Raw genomic sequence first — 21,386 nt, 5'->3', positions numbered from 1 at the left:
CTGGGACTCAATAATGAACTCTTGCAAAAATACTAAACCTGACCCTAGAAATACTCCAGTAAGTCCACAGAAAAACCCCAGAACCTTCTCTAAGTCCCCTTCCCAAAGAAACCTATCTTTAGGCTGGACCTGTTTCAAGGTCTTTTGACTTAAAGTTTGACACCCCTTCCATCGAATTGCTCAGAGTCCTAAAAAACATCATCCTTGATTCCTCCCTCTCTGACACTCTCTCATATCCAAGCCATGAACAAGTGCTGTCATGTTTTGATCCTAAATAGCTATCAAATCTGTACACTTCTCCTGACTGCCACTACCATCTCCCAAACAAGCTATCATCATCTCTCATTGTAGGATTGTAATAACATCCTGATCGGTCTCCCTTCATTCCTTCTTGCTCTAGTCTTAACCCTCCAATCCACTGTGTCCCAAATAAATCTGATTGCATCCTACCTGCCTCAGATCCCTACTCTGCTTAAAAATGTTTCAGCTGCTTCTATTTGATTAGTCAAATATTGAGCTCCAACACTGTCAGGAGCTGAGGTGAACAAAAACCAAGGCCCCATAGAGCTTAGCATGGAAGTAGAATGACAGTGCGGGGAGGAAAGACACGCATTAAAGAATTATACAACTTTTTTAAACAAAAGGTAAAGTTACAACAGAGATAAATGCTAAGGAGAGGTGCATGGGCTATGTGAACCTATACGGGAGGAACTGTTCTCAGGGAAAGCTTCCTCCAGGAAGTGATGATTGAAAGAGGAGGATTAAAGCCAGTTGAAGAGGTAGATGGTGCCAGAGCCTATTAGGCAGACTGCATACTGCATTAAAAAAGCCCCTTGCAGAAGGGAGCATGGCTTTCTTTTCTTGGAGAAAAGAAAAGAAGTCAGTGTGGCTGGTGCAGATACGAGAGGCAATGTTTAAAGCCAGGCATTTTGTCACATGAAGGCTTCAGATCTCTCTCCTAGGAGCAATGGGAACACAATGAAAGGTTTTATGGGTGAAGACTTACTGTGGCATATTGAATAACAGGAATTAGTTCATGTTTGATTTTTGAAAAGATCTCTCTGGCTGTGGGGTAGCCCATAGATTTGAGGAGCAAAAGAGAATGTGGAGAGAATAGTTAGGGGACCACTATAGAAGTCCAGGCAAGAGATGAAAGAAAGTCATGTGGGCCAGAGGGCTGGTGCTGGAGACAGAGGAAAGTGGACAGCTTTGGTGGGTAAAATTAATAGAACTTTCCATTGCTTTTATGAGAGAGCACATAGGATGGGCCTCTATTCTGTCTCCTAAGACCATGTCAAAGTTCCCTTTGGAAGTGAATTTATGTGGAGACCTGAGATATAAGTAGTGATGGCCCTTTTGAAAGGAGGTAGGAGTAGGCTAAGAAGACAGAAGGTAACAAGGCTCAGATACCAATCTTTGAGAGCAGTAGACACCATGGCCTTTAGCTCTGTATCTTCCCAGCCGGCATCTAGCATAGTGCCTGGCACATTCTAAACAGTAAATTGTGGTTGAATAAATGTGAGTGAACTTAGGAACTGGAGTTTGAAGCCTGTTTGTCTGATGTCCAAGATCAAGCTCCTTCATTGCTGCCATGCTGCTTCAGCTGGTATTTATATACTATTTCCATTTTCCTATGATAAGGAAATTGAAATGGAAGGAATCTCAAACCTAGCTGGAGAAAGAAGCAACTTCCTCACAGATTTAAAAGAAGATAATTAGGGAAAGGTAGATTTCCACCATCCACATGATGCAAGATTTTTCTCAGTCCCTTCTCTGAACTCAGAGAAGAGGCACCCTGTCTACTTGGCCCACCGTGCTCAATCCCTTGTGGGAAGGAGCACATGAGTGAGCAAGTGCAGGATCTAGCTGGCTGCTCTGGACGCTGACACAGGAGCAAGCTCCGTGCAGGGCCTGGACCAGACCAGGCATATTGCCTCAAGGGGAATGCTGTGTCACCCAGACGAGGGTGCCCGTGACCCCGAAGCCCCAGAGCAGGTGTTACAGTGCTCCTTTAGTTCCAATGTCTGTAGACGGCAGTGTGTTAGCAGTTCAGTTGGCACAATGGCAGCTGCCATCCACCAGCGAGGGCAAAGGGCTGGTGTGACAGCCTTTCTGGGTTCCTGGACTTTTGGGAGTCCTGAGCTCTTGTCTGGTGTCCAGGAAGAATGCAGTCACGTGGATGATTGAAAGATGGTGAAGCCAGATAATTTTTTTTTTTTTTGGTGGGGATGGGGGACGCAGTTTCACTCTTGTTCTCTTGTTGCCCAGGCTGGAGTGCAATGGTGTGATCTTGGCTCACCGCAACCTCCACCTACTGGATTCAAGCAATTCTCCTGCCTCAGCCTCCTGAGTAGCTGGGATTACAGGCATGTGCCACCATGCCCGGCTAATTTTGTATTTTTAGTAGAGACGGGGTTTCTCCATGTTGGTCAGGCTGGTCTTGAACTCCCGACCTCTGGTGATCTGCCCGCCTTGGCCTCCCAAAGTGCTAGGATTACAGGTGTGAGCCACCGCGCCCGGCAGAAGGCAGACAATTTCACTGAGAAATGAAGATGGCTCTCAGCAGAGAGGGGAGTTGGAGAGGGGACAGGAAGGGCAGGCCATCTTCCCCAAAGTCAGGTTGTCTGTTCCCTGAAGTCAGGCCACCTCCCCCTCTACCAACTGAGTCGGGGGTCTTTATAGGCACAGGTTGGAGAGTGCATGCTGATTAGTTTTTGAGTATGCAAAAAAGGTTAACGTGAAGGCACCACTCAAAGATGGGCATGACAGTATAGAAAACCAATTAGCAAAGTGTAGATATATGTAAAATAGGTGAACGGTGGGGATCAACCATAGGAAAGCATGCCAAACAGGAAGATAAGTTGTCAGTCTGGTCGGAGGATTTAACCTGTGGCTTGGCTTTCCGGCTTTAAACTGTCTTTGGCTTGGAGGTGGGCTTCACAGGGTACATGCCCCTATCTGCCTAGGCGTTTGTCTGCCTCTTGTCACTATCAGTAACAAGACAACTCTGCATTTTAAACAGAGCCAAAGGTAACTTATTGTTTATACTACATGCCCAATGTTCTCTATATGACTTGAGATAACAGATACATAGAAACCTCAACAAATGCCCTTTAAAACCGGAAGAAGAGAAAATAAAATACAACTAACAAGACTAGAGATTGATAGGCTTTGCTACACAGCACTTCCACCCACATCTCAATGCCCGGCCCTGTTTCACTACTTGGGAGTTGGGAAGTGTAGTTTCCCATATACCCAGGAAGGAAATGAAAATGGGATATTTGATTAGCTAAAGAATCTTCTTATTGAGATGATGTGTTTTCTGCCTCTTATGGATCCATGCACTACTGGCTCCATGCAAACTATCTCCTTAGAATGAGGAATGAAATGTTCTCTATCTCACTTATAACTAAAATAAAACCAGATAGATAATTGGAGCTAGGAATGAGAGGAGGTGGCAGTTATAGATTTTCTTCTTAGCACCTATGATATGCCCAGCGGTATCCTTGGGCATTTATGCAGCTGAACTCACATGGGAGGGAAGGAGCTTGTTCTGGCTTTTGTTCTTGGCCAGCATTGGTCTTTTTCAAGATGGCTGCCTTTATGTCATAATTCCAGCATCACTTCCAACAGTGGGGAACCCCTTGTTTGGCAAACACAAACCAATTTAAAGCAAATACAGACCACTACTTCAGGGAAATAATATTTTTTAAAAAATCACAAATTTGGAATTTATGTAAATTATAATATTTAAAGTAATTTTAAAATAAAATATAAAATCTAAATAATGATACCTAAAATACTTTAAAAATAGAGAAATATAATAAATATAACCTCACATCTTTGAGTGAGATGACATTTTCAACTTTGAACAAAGTAATTGTATCCAGAGGGTAGATAATTTGAGCCATAGAGTGGATTCTAAGCCAAGTTCTTTTCTTACTTTTTGTTTTTACAAATTAGAAATGCTCAATTCACAGTGATAAATTATCTGGAATGGTGGCAGGTGTTGGTGGCTTGTTTAGTGCTCAGAACCAGACACAATGAAATGCTGGAAGATTCCAAAGTATAACTTGGGAGACAGTGGAACATAGATTACTAATGAACTCACTGCTAACTTACAATTGTCCTGGACATTAAAAAATATTTTATTCAAATAGTTGGATGTGATTTTACAGCTTTTCATGATCCATGGTTAATTTCCTCCTCTAGTGAGTGAAAGAAAATATCAACTATTGAGGCACAGTTGAATTCTTAGCAATTCAGCTGCTTAATTCATTAGATGGACTTTCTATGTCTCTTCTTTTCTTTTTTAAGATGGGAGTCTCACTGTTTCCCAGGCTGGAGTGCAGCGACGCGATCTTGGCTCACGGCAACCTCCACCTCCTGGGTTAAAGCAATTTTCCTGCCTCAGCCTCTGGAGTAGCTGGGGTTACAGGTGCCTGCCATCATGCCCAGCTAATTTTTGTATTTTTAGTACAGACGGGGTTTCACCACGTTGGCCAGGCTGGTCTCCAACTCCTGACCTCAAGTGACCTGCAGGACTCAGCCTCCCAAAGTGCTAGGATTACAGGCGTGAGCCACTGCTCCCAGCCATAAATCTTGATTAAAATCATGACACTTGAGTCCTCGTGGGATACATGCAGGTTATTTATGACCCTGCATGTATTCCTGAGTTAATCTCTTCAATTAAGTCACTTGAAATCAGAGAAGTAGTCTTTACTACAATTGCTATGTCATAATGAAATGTTTTCTTATTTCTCTGCTAACTTCAGAAACTCATATTGCTCATGTGAGTTTTTTTTCCTCTGCAGATGGCAGGGTCTTATCCTTGCTGTCCATTTCTTTGCCCAGCATGTTCAAACATGTACACTAAGGAAAAACAAGTGCTTCAACAGTTTTCACTATTTTCTTCAACACTGAATCAAGGTCCAGAGGCACATCATTGACCCCCAACTATCACCTGTGAATAAAGAAGTATAAAGATTGGTATTTAGGGGTTCCCATTTAGGAAGCTCACTTTTCCATGCTGGAGATTGGTGCAGTGTTAGTAATGATACCAACACACGTCTTTCCAATCTAAAAATCAGGCCAATGAATAATTGCTGCTATTTTTAAATAGTATTATTTTTTAGTAATAAATAGATAGAAGTGTCCCTCTTATGTGTACTGTACATTTGCCAAGTGTGATTCATGCTTTGTGCATCATTCGCAAAGCAAACTATTTTCATTTTCTTGAGATGGAGTCTCTCTCTGTCACCCAGGCTGGAGTGCGGTGGCACGATCTCGGCTGACTGCAACCTCTGCCTCCTAGGTTCAAGCAATTCTCCTGCCTCAGCCTCCCAAGTAGTTGGAACTACAGGCATGTGCCAACAGGGTTGGCTAATGTTTTATTGGTATTTTTAGTACAGACAGGGTTTCACCATGTTGGTCAGGCTGGTCTTGAACTCCTGACCTTAAGCAGTCCATCCACCTCGGCCTCCCAAAGTGCTGGGATTACAGGCGTGAGCTACAGCACCTGGCCAAAGCAAATTATTTTCTTGCTCACACATATGTGACTGTTCCTCCCCATTAGAGGCCATTTCTTTGCTTGATGTTCCATTTCAGAAAGGATTTGTGCCAATAGCATGTTTTGCATTTTCTTTGGGCATCATTTCATAAACTCTGCTCCTATTTTATAAGACTTTTGGTAGTCATGTAACTTGTCCTATTTTTGCTGTAAGAAATGCAACTTAGAATGATGACGTTGTGGATTTGGTCTCTTCCTTACTTTTAGTGACTAAACTCATTACTTTTGTACTGAAAAGCATTATTTTACAGTTCTTCCAGGACAATTAAATTGGTTTGCAAGTTGGGGGACTGCCTTTGCAAATTGATACACACTGATTCAGTGGTTTTCTGCCAATATTTGACAAAGTATAACAGGCAACACACTAGAAGCACTAGAAGCAAATACCCAAAGAAATGCAGTTTTTGTCTATTCATTATTATATTTCCTGCTCATATGTTTATCAGCTGCTGCAAAATCCTGATTTGTCTCAGAACACACATTGTATTGGAATTCTTTTCCTTCTTAATATTTATCATTATTCTTAGTTGTAATTAGGTTCTATTTTCATCACTAATTTCATGCATCAGTGCACCGTGTTTGAGCCAGTAATTCCTTTTTGTCATTTGGTGATGCAATGCATCAAAATAATAATGAGAAAAATATAAATGAAACAACATAAAACATGATATGCCAGTGACATGAAAATATATTAGCCAAGATGCCCTGGATCTAATAATTGCATGCTAACCAAGATAATGAGATTCACCCAGCCATTTTAGCATACACAGATCATTTAAGAATGTAACCATTATTAAAAATACAAAATATTTTTGTTAAAGTCTTAATTTATTTTTACATTTCTAATGTAGAATATATATGGAATAAACTTTGTTTTCTTCTAAACTATTAAACCACCTGCCAACAATTTGATAGATTTCAAGGGGACTTCTGGAAACAGCCTGTTGTCAGTCTGACCTGGTACAGAAGCGTGGAAGCTGGTCATGCACTGTCCAGATCTCCGTTTTAGAACTGAAGTTCTTACTTCCCCAGCTGATAGATTGGTCAGCAGCTGATAGCTCTCAGCTGAGTTCCTCTCAGGGAATTGCCCGTGGCTGAAGAGAACCACCTTGCCCATGGGCACGGCCCTTCAAGTTCCAGGGATTAGGACTCAATATCTTTGGGTTGTTATTATTCAACCTACTACACTTTCTTCCCTTTATTTATTTTTTATTTTTGTTTTATTCCATTGTCTTGGAATAATAATGATGAAAGTTGAATAGATGTGATGATTGTCTTGTTCCTGACTATAGGGAGAATATGTATAATATCTTACCACTTTATTAAGTGAATACGTTTTCCTTATATTTCTAGTTTTCTGAAAGTTTTTATCTTACATGATTGTTAAATTTTATTAAGTACTTGTTTTGCATACTGAGATGATTATAGGATTTTTCATATTTATCTTACTAATGAAATTAATTGCACTGAGTGACATTCATGTGTTACACTGACAGCACACACCTGGAGCTACCCCACTTGCTAACAATTTCTCATCCATTTTATATGTTTCTGGATTTGAATTTTTAACTATTTAGGGTTTTAAAAATTAGTATATTATTTATCTTTGCTAATATTAAAATGAATTGGGGAATTTTCTCTCTATTCTCTGAAAGAGTTAGTATAAATTTGGTATCATTTATTCATTAACAGTTTGGTGGAACTCACTAGTGAAGCCATCTGAACGTGTAGTTTTCTTTGTAGGAAGGTTTTAAATCATAAATTCAATTTTATTAACATGTTAGACAATTTAAAATTTCTACTTTTTCTCGTGTTAATTTTAGCAAGTTTTGTTTTTCAAGACATTTAACCATTTTATCTAAGAAGTCAAACTTATTGGCATAAAATTGCTCATAATATTTATTTTCTAAATGTCTGTAAGATTTATAGATAATTGTTTAGTTCTTGATATTGCTAACTCTACCTTCTTTGTTTCCTGATTGGTGTTGCTCAGTGTTTATCAATTACATTATTCTTATCAAAAAAAAAAAAAACAGTTTAAAAATCATTCTGCTTCTGCTTCCTATTTCATCAATTTTTGTTCTTATCTTTATTATTCTTTATTATGTTCTTTATCATATTTTATTTGGGCTTCATTTGTTGATCTTTCATTCTTGCTTCTAATGATAAAATCTTAGATATTTGATTTTAAACCTTACTCTTTTTAAATATATGATCTAAACCTATAAATTTTTCCTCTAAGTACTGTCTTAATTGTTTGCCACTGTTTTGCTATGTTGAGCTTTTGTTATTACTTCAGAACATTTTCTAATTTCCATTGTATTTTTTTCTTGACCCATCATTTTTAAGAGTGTTGTTTTATTTTCAAATATTTGTAAATTTTTATAGTTATCTTTCTGTTATTTATTTTTAACTTAATTCTCCCCTGGTCATAAAACATACTCTGTTATTTTTATCCTTTAAGATGTGTTGTGACTTCCTTTATGGATATTTATAGTCTATTTTGTTGTATATTCCTTATGTACTTCAAAAAGGTACGTATTCTGCTGTTGGAAATAGTGTTTTATTAATTTCAGCTTGGTCAGTTTGATTATTTTTATGTTTGAAATCTCCTCTATCCTTACTGATATTTTGTCCACGTTTCCTATGCTTTTGAGAGAAGTGTGTTTACATTCCCAACTACCATTTTTAATTTGCCTCTTTCCATTTGTGAATTTTTACTCTTCATATTTAGAATTTGTGTTATTGGGTGCATACAGTTTTAGGACTATAGCTTCATGTCATGATCCTTTTATCACTATGTTGTACCCCTCTTTCTCTACTGTAGTACTTCTTAACTTAATGTGTACTTTGTTATCCAGTACAGTCACACCAACTGTCTTTTGGGTAAAGTCTTAATGCTGTATGTTTTTCCATTCTTTTAATTGAGGGGTATCCTTATTTAAAATTAATTAAAGGGTATCTTGTAAGCAGAATATTATTGGGCTTTAGTGGTTTTGTCCAGTCTGAATATTTTTATTTTTTAATTGGAATGTTTAGTGCATTTCAATGTAATTGTAATTCTTAACATAGTTATATTTAGGTCCACCACATTGCAATTTGGTTTTTATTTGCCCCATTTGTTCTTTATTCCTTTGTTGCTTCCTTTTGTCTTCTTTAGTAATAAGTCTTTTCTCTTAAATTATTTATCTTTGTCTCATTTATCAGCTTTTAAATTATACCCTTGTTTGTATTTTCCTTTCAGCAGGTACTGCAGATTACAACATGCATTTTGACTTAATTTTATTAACTACCACTTCCTAAACAATATAGTATTCTTACAACAGTTAAATTTCATTTATCCTCTTGCCTCTGTGCTATTACCATCCTAGTTCACATAAGTAAAAGAGGATAAATAATCATTGTTCCAACTATTAATCTGAATGCCTCTAAATCCAGTTTGTGTGTTACTGGATTTATGTTTCTCAGAAACCCTTTTGTAGTCAGCTCAAATCACAGAAATTAGTAGTTTACATTACTGTACACTGTATTAGTTTGCTAGGACTACCACAACAAAGTACCACAGACTGTGTGGCTTAAAAGACATGTATTTGGAAGTCTGATATCAAGGTTTTGGCAGGGATGTTTTTTTTTGTGTGGGCTGTATTTTTGTCTTCTTGGCTTGTATTATGGATGGCCATCTTCTTCTTGTGTCTTCACATAGTCCTCCCTCTGTGTGTGATTGTTTCCTAATCTCTCCTCTCCTTCTTTCCTTCCTTCCTTCTTTCCTTCCTTTCTTTCCTCCCTCCTTTGTTTCTCTTTCCTTCCATCCGTCTTTCTTTCTTTCTTTCTTTCTTTCCTTCCTTCTTTTTCTTTCTTTCTTTCTCTCTTTGTCTCTCCCTCTTTTCTTTCCTTTTTTTTTCTTTCCCTTTTCTCTTTCAGAAATGGGGTCTTACTCTGTTGCCCATACTAGAGTGCAGTGGCACAGTCATAGCTGACTGCATCCTTGAATTCCTGGCCTCAAGTGATCCTTTCTCCTTAGCATCCCAAAATACTGATATTACAGGTGTGATCCACCACACCTGGCCAGTCTCCACTTCTTATAAGGACACTAGTAAAGATCACGATTTAAATTTAATCATCTTTCTAAAAACCTTATCTCCAAAATACAGTCACTTTCTCAGGTACTGGTGGTTAAGAATTCAATGTATGAATTTGGGGAGGCCAACATAATTCAGCTCACAACAGATATTCTCTGCTCTTGATGGGTGGTTTTAAATAATAGCAAATTTTTTTTCCATAATATAGTACCTAGAAATGTAACTCCTTGGTATCAAATATTTGCATTCAGTCTGTTTCTGATGTGTAATAAACCAGAAAGGCAAAAGGGAGAGTGGTTAAGACCTGTGTATTCCAGCACCCAACCACCAGTGCACAACTCTTACCTTCACCATGTTCTACCCGTGTGATCTTGGCAAGTCAGTTCAACTCTCTTTCAATTTTCTCATCTGTAAAATGGGGTTAATAATACTTTGTATCTTATAACATTCAATTATTATGAGGATCAAATGAGTTAATATTTGTAAAGCATTTAGAATGTTTCTCAAAAGAAATATGAAATTTATAGTATCTTGAAATGTTTAAAGCCCTGCTGCTACAAAGGATCTCTGCAGTCTTCACTCTGACGAGCTCCTCTTTGATATGTGGCTGCATTAAAGCCCTAGCAGCCCCCACCCCTTCATTCATTTTTTCTCCAGTCTGCCTTTTCCTTCCTCATTATTCTATGCTATCTTCTGTATCCTCATTATTAGCTATTCTATGTTACTTCTTATAGCCCTCCCTTGACCCTCTCTTCTTGGACTGTTGGCCATCTTTGCCCCTAATGACTTGGTTCCCTTCCCATTACTTTGCTCATTCCTCTTTCTTATAGTTGTATTTTCTGCTCGTGTCTTTACTTAAGTCTATCCAATAACATAATGCCATTTAAACCTCTCTTCTTTTGGAATCACGGGGTAACACAGCATGACTGACATGCCTTTGGTTTGCATCCGTCAGAACTTGAATTAGACTGACAGTGATGTTTATTCCTTTGTTCTTGTCAACATGCAGTTTCATTCTCCTACTGCTCCCTCTGTTAGATTCCTCTGATTAACTATAAGTCAGTTGAAGAGCCAACCTGGCTACTTCTCCCATAGTTCTGGGGAGCTCTGGTTACAAATCTGCCTCTGAGAGTCAACAGAAGGTGAGAGTGAATCCTGAAGTTTTCTTTACTTTTCCTACCTCTCAGATGCTATAGTGGGCTACAGATTCTTTCCATTCCCCCATGAGAGCATTTTCCTTCTTGAAGACAGTGTTCATCATTCTCTTTGCCCAACAGACAGGCTCTCGTGAATGAATATTTGATTTTCCATGGAGAAGAAAGACCTGCCGGGGAAATGCCCAGTTTTGTGAGCGACGGAGTTTTAATCTTCCAAATGTCATCTGCATTTGCTTTCTTTGAAATATCCTTCCTCTTTACTGCATTTTTGCATGGGGTAGAGGAACAATTTTACATAAAGTTAAGGACCCAGGCTCCCAAAACAGACACGCCCAAATGAATTTGATCCCAGTTCTGTGGGACCTTGAGCAATTTCCTGTTGCTATAAGCTGTAGTGCTTTATTTGTAAAATGGAGCTAAAACTACCTACCTCAAGGGTTATTGTGTATTAAATGACCCAATGCTCCTAAAGTACCCAGGCAGTGAGAAGTTCTCCATAAATGGTAGCTATTACCATGATTACTCAAAGCTTGAATGTTATTAACATACATTCTGTTGCATTTTGCAAAGAACAATCATGTGATTTATACCTTTCCTTATTCCAAACCTCCTGGATGCTCCTGCGCCTCCCTAAGGCTTTGAAAGAAACGGTTGTACTAGAAGCCGCTCACTCATTTGGGTGTTGCGTGGCTATCCAATAATTGGTTTTAGAAAAGGTCCATATGCTCCTGGGAGAGTGGTGTGGGTCTTGCTCTTGACATGCTGTGAAGCTTTCAGGTGATTCTGATTCCTTTGATTATACAGTTCTCCAAGGTAAGCTAAATGGTCGCTTACAGATTTTCTTGGGGCTGTGGAGGGCTAATATTGAATTTGACAAGACTTACCCCCTACAAATTCTAGGATTTTAAAATGTTTCCACAGTTGCCAGTCTCCATCTTGCTCTTCCCCATAGATCTTGAGCAAATTTTGATATCTTGCTGCATTTTCTTTTCCCAGTATATGATTTAGCTCGTATCAAGCAAAAACTTCAATTATTTTTATATCAAGGTTGGCAAATAAATTTCATCTTTTGTAGCAGCTTGTACTGGTTGGTAATGAGGAATTGGAATCCCGTGTTAGAAAAGATTCTGAGGCATGAGTTCCTCGTGGGAAGGAGTATTTAATGCCCAATCATTAGTATCTACAGTGGGCGTGAGAATCAAGGTGGGATAGCATGCTTGTCTCGTGTCTGCTGAATTTTTACCCTTTTCCAAAGCCTAACTGCTTTGTTAGAGCCCTGTGGGGGTGAATCAGACATTCAGATTGCCTTTGTTCTGCCTGAGCATGAATGCCAAGAGTAATACAGCCATGCTCTCTGGCCTCATCAAAAAGACACAGCTGGGGAGGCTTTGCTTCAAGCTCAGGGAGACAAGGGAGAGTCTGTGACCGGCAAAACTGGATGAACAGTGACAGGGTTTTTTTCCAAATAACTTAAACAATTTTTTTTATGACACAAAACGACTTTAGTGGCAGATTTTCTTTTTTTCAATGTCATCAATGTCATGTTGACATGGACCCAAATATCTTTTCTCTTTTTTGGGAGAAATAATCAAGAGGCTGAAATATTAGCATTATCAAGACATTATGTGGTTGACAGGGACAAATAGAACAACCTACATAGAGGCCTTCTCTCCTCACTTAGTTTCTATGCTGCCACCTGCCCCCCATCTATCCTCATGAGCATTTTCTTAGCCCCTTGGGTTTTCATGTGCTGTCAGACTTCACCTAGACATGACCACCCTTTTCATTCTGCCTGGACCCGAACTCATGTTAGGCTTCCCTTGTGTGTGGATGCCCTCCTAACGCCCTCCAACTCACGCTGATTATACCCCCTGGCATAGACACACTCCTTACCATGCTTGGTCTCTGATTCCCAGTACTAGGCTGCCCTCTGCAGACATGGCCTTCTCATCTTGCTGGCACACTGACTCCTCATTCTCATGCCACCCCACCTCTCAGACAGGCTCTTTACCACTTGGGTTCCCATACCCTATGCCAGGCATCCCTCCTGCATGCATGTCCTCTTCACCCCACATGGGCTTTGAACCTGCTTTGAGGCACAGTGGCCCTTTCTATCCCTATCAGCCTGTCTTGCTCTACCTCAATAAATAGCTTGAGGATGCATTGTTCAGGAAGGAACAGGAAGGAAGGGAAAAGTGGAAGCACTGTAAAAATGTTATTATATGTCCTGAATTATATATTTACTGAAATGACGTAAAAACAGAAAAAGCAAAAGATAGGAAACACAAGCTGATCACAACACGCAGCGATTCCCCAGTGATAATCTAGTGATTAATATTTTGCTGTACATTCTTTTTCTTCTTTTTCTGTGCATACATATCTGTATTTAAAACTAATCTATATTCTTATCTATATCTATTTTGTCTCTTTTTGAATGTTAGGTATTAGTCATACCTAAACCCAGAAAACAAAAAATGATACAGAGTTTTAGAGAGGGGAGAGCTTGGCATTTTTAATGCTGAGGCTTTGTCTGTAGCAACAGAACTATTTTCTGTAGACAAAATCTGGAACTCCATCTGGGTTTTTTTTTTTTTTTGAGGACTTTAGTCAAGGGATTGGCACAGGAGTGAGTCAGCCTATCTCAGCTACTCTGTGTAGAGTCATCCCATCTGTAAAAAGATAAAACTTGCATATTTGAAATGCTCATAAAATGCTCTAAAGGTATTTGATGAAAATGGTAAATGTTCAATAAATATTTAAATAAAACAAGAAATGACTTAATATACTTTTTTCTCACCATCTGCGGTCAGAGACTTCTTAGTAAGTATATAATCAGCCTTCAGGAAAAGAAAATTTAGGCAGCTTAAAACATATTTCAATTATGAATTTCACCACATTTTCATTAGAGTTCAAAAGATCCCCAAAAAATGTTTTCCAGGAAAGAAAATGGAAGTTCATAGCCGGGATTTTAATAATGAACTTAGGTCTGTTTTTCATTTGTTTCCATTGATGTGTTTGTGTGTGTGTGTGTGTGTGTGTGTGTGTGTGTGTAAATATTTAAACACATGGAGAATATATATAATGAGAAAGAAGTGGAGTTCATTTCTCCAGGTCTGTTGCTGCTCTTTTGAGTGGGACAGATGCTCTTGCTACCTAGGGAGAGAGAGAATCAGATACAGCTCTATTAGAAGCTAGCAAGAGGTGAGGCAGAGACCAGAACTCAGGGTTCTGACATCAGATCTGAGCCTGTAAAAAAAAAAATGTTGGTCTAAAACGCACACCCCATGGATAAACTTCTAATGAAATTTTTGTCTGGCACAAATGGTTAGGAGAATGTTCATTTCAGAATTGTGACTGGGGAAAATGATTCATAAATTCTGTGAGGAGACTCTCACACAATATCAAGCATTTGCCAACTATAAACAATATAGGATGATAAAAATAGCCGGCTCCCTAGCCCCTGCATTTCATGCAGGCTGTTGTCAGCAGGGTCTGCTGCCTGAGCACATCTCTGCGGCTTTGGGAGGCTCTGGGGAACCCCGTTTTTCAAAGCTGGTCTTGACATTCCTTTCAGGACACTTTGTTACCCAAATCAGTATATCTCTGTCCTTATTAGCTTTATAAATATTTATATTACTAAGTATCAGAGCCTCGGGGCTCTTGTCACTTTGTCACCTTTATGATGCCTCTCCTGCACTCTTTGTGATGTTGCTTGAATGGATTATATGGCCAGGGGCCAGTGTAGAGTTCTGGATGGTCAGATGGTTGTCTGCACATTAGAAAAAGATGCTGTGTGCAAGAGTGGTAGACATAGGAAGGCAAAAAGAGCACTACATATGAGGGACAATGCAGACTGGGTAATAAGACCTATTTCTGCCTCCACCTCCAGGACCCCTGGAACGACCTCTCAAGGTGTCAGCTTTCCAGATGCCTTCCTTCTGTTTGTCCAGTCATATTCCCCTCCTTCAAGTATTAGTTCAAGTTTATCTCCTTAAAATTAAATGATCTCCATCTCCTATCTGCCAGACAACTCCTGACCTACTAGATAATTCTCTTTGTTATCATAATTCTTGCATTGCTAAAGGTTATATGTATTTTAGGTCCAATGACTCACTCTATTATACTATAAGGAAGTTTAGGGGAAGGACTCTGTGTCTTAACCTAGGAACTAAACAACATGGCTCTAACATTCTGATTTTCTGGCAGGTAATATAAGAATCGGTAACAAATACTGACCCAGTTTTGTGATCTTTTTCTTTCTGAAAATAAAAATTTGGGATGAGAGTATTTCTGTATTTATAGACATTTTCAAAAATGTGATAAAATATTTAGAATATTTAAAAGCCTTCTTTAGCGTATCGATTTTAAAAAGAAATATCATGCAAAATTAAAAACATTCTTCTTCTAGAGAAATTCCCATTTCTTTTACCTGCATTTTCTTCCTTCCTTTTAAATCTAAGACTGACACAGTGCATTTATGCACACATTGCACCAAATGAAGCTAACTTATGCATCCTATTCCAGCCCATATTTTTGCTTTATTATTGTCTTTATTCTTCTTCTTCTAAATAAGCAACCTCTACATCTGTGTGATAAGCTTACATTTTCAGAGAGATATGAGTCTGTTGCCAACGAGTCAGCTCAGGGCCAAAGAGAAACTCCTGAATTCTTCTTGTTTTGACTCTGAGACTTCTAAGAGTGAGTGTCTAGGGAGAAGAAGCTTGGCAAAGTTGAAAACAAGAGGACTGCCAAGTTTTTTATGCATATATCCCTATTCCTGAGACAGGAATAGGACCACCTAGAGAATCTTTAGACATTATCAGAGGAGGTAGATGGAAACCAAGAATGAATTGCTGAAAGGGAGGTGGGTGTGTACTCCAAGCAGGTTTTGCTCTTTACATATTTCCTGAAGGCCTTGGTTTGTTTGCAAATGTTTATATTTCATACTTTGGTATTCAATCAGTTTGGAATCCCAATTAAAGCTGGATTAATCACAAAAGAGAGTTTATTGGCTCATATAATGGTACAGATGTAGGCTTCAAGAAAGGCTAAGACCTCCTTTTTCTCTATGCATCTCAATTCCACTTGCTGGTGTTACCTGTAGGATTGAAGCAGGTTCCCCTGGTGCCTGCCAGCAGCTTCTGGAGCCACACTCATGTCAATCCTGGAGGCAGTTGCTGGTTGAGGTGAAGGCATGATGAGGGTTACCTTAAGTCCATTAGGGCCCGTTCATGGATGTGGGGGAGGGAGGTGTCAATTCCTTCTAAATTGCATGAATCTTATACTGTGCAGTGGAAAAAGTATTATGCTTTCTCATAAACAGTTATTGGTTCAAAGTCTGGACCCTTAATTCTAGTAGCTTCAGCTTCCTTTTGTTTCTCAGTTGGATGTGATAATAATAGTTATCTCATAGGAGTATTGTTGGCAGGATTCAATGAGATAATCTATGTAAAGTGCTCAGTATACTGTTTGGTACACAGTAGGTTCTGCAATTTTCTTTCTCCTATTTGTCCAGACGAGCCCCTGAACCTGTGCCAAGACCACAAGACCTCTTTTGACAAAAATTCCATGTGGAAGCTTAGGAAGGTCTCAGTGAGCCTCTGACAGAAACTTGGGCCTCAGCATGTGCTAGCAATGGACGATTGTACACAAGATTTCATTCCAATCTTTGAGGCCAGATAACCCCATATGCTTAACATTCTTGATTACATGTAAACATTGCAACCTTCTCTTTCTGTATAGGCACTCCCAAATAGCTTGGCCATTCCTGATCCCTGATCCCTGACTCATCCTTTCACCCTTGTCTTGCCTAGCAACAATTTTCTCCATTCTTCTGGCCCTGCCATTACTCATGTGAATGTGGGTATTGGAACTAAATGACTTATCAAATATCTTTGCAGATAGTGAACCTCTTCAGCCTCAAGATCCCCCATCTCTGGTGTGTATCGGAGAAGAAGGATCTTGAGGCTGAAGGGGTTAACTGAGGACTCCCTGTATTCTATCACTGTCCAGAGCTTTCTCATCACTGAAAACCTGAACTGCAACATCACGTTTTCTGATGACAACCTCACAATTATCCAGCTCTTTCAATATCATTTCCCACTGTCTGGTCTTCAACCTCATGCAAATTTTAATTCCGTGTACCTCTTTTTTTCTTCCCAGTTAGTTAAAACTTTTAAATCTTCGCTTGTTTTTCTAGATCTGATGGTTTATCAGCTCAACCACTCTCGTCTCTTTGATCTTCCACCACCCTTGGCTTAACCCCCAATTCTGAGGACCAGTCCCACCAGTTTGTCATCTCTGCTTCTATATCCATGTTGCTAAGGATTTCTGAGGAAAACTCCAAAATTGTTCAAATTGATGCCTTTATGATGCCATTGTCTCTGATGCCAGGTAAGTCCTCTACAATGCCTTGCAACCTCTCAGGCAGGAAAGTCCTGGACAATTTTTTTTTTTTTTTGATATGGAGTCTCACTCTGTCACCCAGGCCAGAGTGTAGTGGTGCGATCTCTGCTCACTGCAACATCTGCCTCCCAGGTTCAAGCAATTCTTCTGCCTCAGTCCTTGAGAAGCTGAGACTACAGGCACCTGCCACCATGCTCAGCTTATTTTTGTATTTTTAGTAGAGACGGGTTTTCATCATGTTAGCCATGATGGTCTCGATCTCTTGACCTCAGGATCTGTCCACCTCAGCCTTCCAAAGTGCTGTGATTGCAGGCATGAGCCACCGCACCAGGCCTCTTTTTTTTTTTTTTTTTTTTTTTTTTGAGACCGAGTCTCACTCTGTTGCTCAGGCTGAAGTGCAGTGGTGCAATCTTGGCTCACTGCAACCTCCGCATCCAGGGTTCAAGCAATTCTCTTGCCTCAGCCTCCTGAGTAGCTGAGATTACAGGCGCCCGTCACCATGCTCACCTATTTTTTGTATTTTTACTAGAGAGGGGGTTTCACCATGTTAGCTAGGCTGGTCTTGAACTCCTGACATCAGGTGATCTGCCCACCTCGGCCTCCCAAAATGCTGGGATTATAGGCATGAGCCACTGCACCCAGCCCAAAAGTTTGACTTTAAACGTGGTAAATTTGAGATGCCTATTACACATTTAAGAAGATGCATCTAAGATGCAATTGGATACAGGAGTCTGAAGTTCAGGGAGAAGTCTGGGTTAAAGATACAAATTGAAGTTTCCTCAGTGTTTGGAAGGCACTTATTTTAAATTCATGAGACTGGATGAGCTCATCAGGATGATTAGTTTAGATAAAGAAGAGCAGGGGCCAGGTGTGGTGGCTCATGCCTGTAATCCCAGTACTTTGGGAGGCCGAGGCGGGTGGATCATGAGGTCAGGAGATCAAGACCAGCCTCATCAACATGGTGAAACCCGTTCTCTACTAAAAGGACAAAAACTAGCCAGGTGTGGTGGTACACACCTGTTATCCCAGCTACTCAGGAGGCTGAGGCAGGAGAATCACTTGAACCCGGGAGGTGGAGGTTGTAGTGAGCCGAGATCATGCCACTGCACTCCAGCCTGGGTGACAGAGCGAGACCACCTCAAAATAAATAAATAAATAAATAAAGGAATACAAGGACAGAGCCTTTGAGACAAATATATATGTGTTTGTACGCATGTGTGTGTGTGTGTGTCAATAAGTGATTTTTCATAATTGTACTTTCATTGCCTAGAACATTGAGTGCATTCTGAGTAGGCACTTAATAAATTAGTAAATGAAAAAATTAATGAATGAATGACTATCAAACTTCTGCATAAATTTTCATTTGAAGAAAATGCTTTAATCACTGCTTTAGGTTTGCAAACCACTGTAGTATACACTGATATACACTTCAGTGTACATTGATGGTAATTCTAGGTTTATTTGAAGAGTTATGATTTAATAAAATTGTATTCATATATTGGAACTACTCAGAACCAAAATATGTTGAAAAAATATTACTCCATGGGATAAAAGAACCAGATCAAAATAAGAAAATGCGTAATTTTGCCAAATATCACAGAGTTCAAAATAAGAACTGAAAAATGTTTCCCTGAATCAGATAAATGGAAGTTTATTAATAATCTCAGCAAGACATATTTCCAATTAAACAAATAAGAACTCCTAAGAGTAAACTAAAATTGGGAGAATCGTGGCTGTGACTATAAAGATAAAAATCAGATCACGGCTAGATAGGACAAAGATCATGTCTATATGCTGATGCGAATGAACAAGGAGAGAGAAGAGGCTATTGCCAGAGGAGAGGGAATAATTGATGTAGTTATTTGTTGTTGGTGTGAGAGGGGATAGATTCAGGTGATATTTGCTTTAGATGAGAGAAGGAAAGAATAAATTATAAATGCAGGATCAGGTGCATTTCTTTAAAGAGAGGATCAGGAACCTAGAGTGTATTTTCTCTATGATGTAGGAAGTGTCTGATGCAAATCAGAAGGTGAGAGCAGGAGAGGAAACTTGAAGATAATGGCGGGTATTTTAAGCAGATTGCATAAGAAATTGTCATCCAGGCACTGTGGCTCATGCCTGTAATCCCAGCACTTTGGGAGGCCGAGGCGGGCGGTTCACCTGAGGTCAGGAGTTCAAGACCAGCCTGGCCAACACGGTGAAACCCCATCTCTACTAAAAATACAAAAACTAGCCAGGCATGGTAGCAGGAACGTGTAACCCCAGCTACTTGGTAGGCTGAGGCAGGAGAATCACTTAAACTCAGGAGATGGAAGTTGCAGTGAGCCAAGATCATGCCATAGCACTCCAGCTGGGCAACAGAGTGAGACTCTGCCTCAAAAACAAAAACAAAAACAACAAAACACTGTCAAAAAAAAAAAAAATTGACTGTACCAAGTTCTGCTCCCCTCTGCAATATATAAAAATTCTTACTGCTATTCTTCCTTTCTGCATTCTATATCTTTTTTTCCCTGTTCTGTTTTCTGGATAGACTACTGATCTTTCATTTTTGAGGTGTAAAAATTATCTGTTTGGCTGTGTCTAATCTGCTTTTTAACTCACTATAGTTTATTTTATTTTATATTTTTTTATTTAGAGACAAGGTCTTGCTCTGACACCCAGGCTGAAGTGCAGTGGCATGACCTTGGCTTACTGCAGCCTCAACCTCCTGGGCTCAAGAAATCCTCCCATCTCAGCCTCCTGAGTAGCTGGGACTACAGGCACATGCCACTATGCAGGCTAATTTAATTTTTTTTTTTTTTTTTTGTAGCGAGATGGGCCTCACTATGTTGCCCAGGGTGGTCTCAAACTTCTGGGCTCTAGTGATCCTCTCACCCTGGCCTCCCAAAGTGCTGGAATTATAAGTGTGAGCCACCATGCCCAGCCTTATTGTGATTGGATTTTGATTGATTTATTTATTTTTGTTTTATCCCCCTAAGTTTTTCATTTCTGGAAGTTTTGGTCATTTCCTTTAAAATATGCTTTTTTGCCCTTAAAAAGCCAATAGTTACTTACTTATGATTTGATTTATTTTTTAATAATATGAAACTTATTTCTTTTCTATAACTTTCGTAAGTGCTTCATTTTTGCAAGTCCTGAGGCTCTAATTTCACTGGTTGTTGCATGTGATTTTCATGCAGCTTGCTTGTTCATATCCACGAATTCATGATTGTGAGTACACCATATTTGTGGGAATTCTGTACTGCCTGTATCTGTCTTCTGGAGACATTTGCATCTGCTTCTGCCAGGAACCCCAGAAGTTTATTTCTTTTTTTCTCTTTTTTTCTATAGACTTCATATTTTTAGATCAACTTTAGGTTCACAGCAAAACTGAGCAAAAAGTACAAAGTTTCCTCATAACCCTTATCCCCACACATACACAGACTTCTCCACTGTTAGCATCCACCCCTGCCATCCACAGAGAATGCTACATTTCTTACAATTGAACCTATATCAGTACATCATCATCACTCAAAATCCATACTTTACATTATGGTTCACTTTTGGTGCCCATTTCTTATTTAAAAAGAGCTTTTTATTGTGGAAAACTTCAAACACATGGAAAAAAATGTTACAGCTTCATGCAAGAGTCTCTGTTTCAACTCTATGCCTTGCAGAAGTCCAAAGCCGCCTCTCCAATCTCCATGGGGCAGTTAATATCCAAACTGCTTGGTTCCTGAGACCAATCAAAATGGCTTCACAGCAGAGAACCATTGCCACTTGTTCCCTCTGCTCATTTTTATCTTTTTTATTTCTATTACTTTATTTTATTTTAATTTAGGGCAGAGTCCTACTCTGTCACCCAGGCTGGAGTGCAGTGATGTAATCAAAGCTCACTGCAGCGTCGACCTCCTTGGCTCCAGTGATCCTCCTGCCTCAGCCTCCCAAATAGTTGGAACTACAGGTACATGCCACCATGCCTGGCTAATTAAAAAATATTTGGGAGACGAGGTCTTGCTAACTTGCCTAGGCTGATCTCCAACTCCTGGCCTCAAGTGATCTTCCTGTCTCAGGCCCCCAAGTTGCTGGGATTAAAGGTGTGAGCCACCACACCCGGCTTCTATTTCTGTATTTGAATTTTCCTTAATTTATTAGAGGCTCAGCTATGCATTAGAAATATTTTTTGATATATTTTAT

This window comes from Pan troglodytes, chromosome Y (genome assembly GCF_028858775.2).
Source record: "Pan troglodytes isolate AG18354 chromosome Y, NHGRI_mPanTro3-v2.0_pri, whole genome shotgun sequence".
NCBI classification, from domain to species: domain Eukaryota; kingdom Metazoa; phylum Chordata; class Mammalia; order Primates; family Hominidae; genus Pan; species Pan troglodytes.
This window is presented reverse-complemented; position numbering follows the sequence as displayed.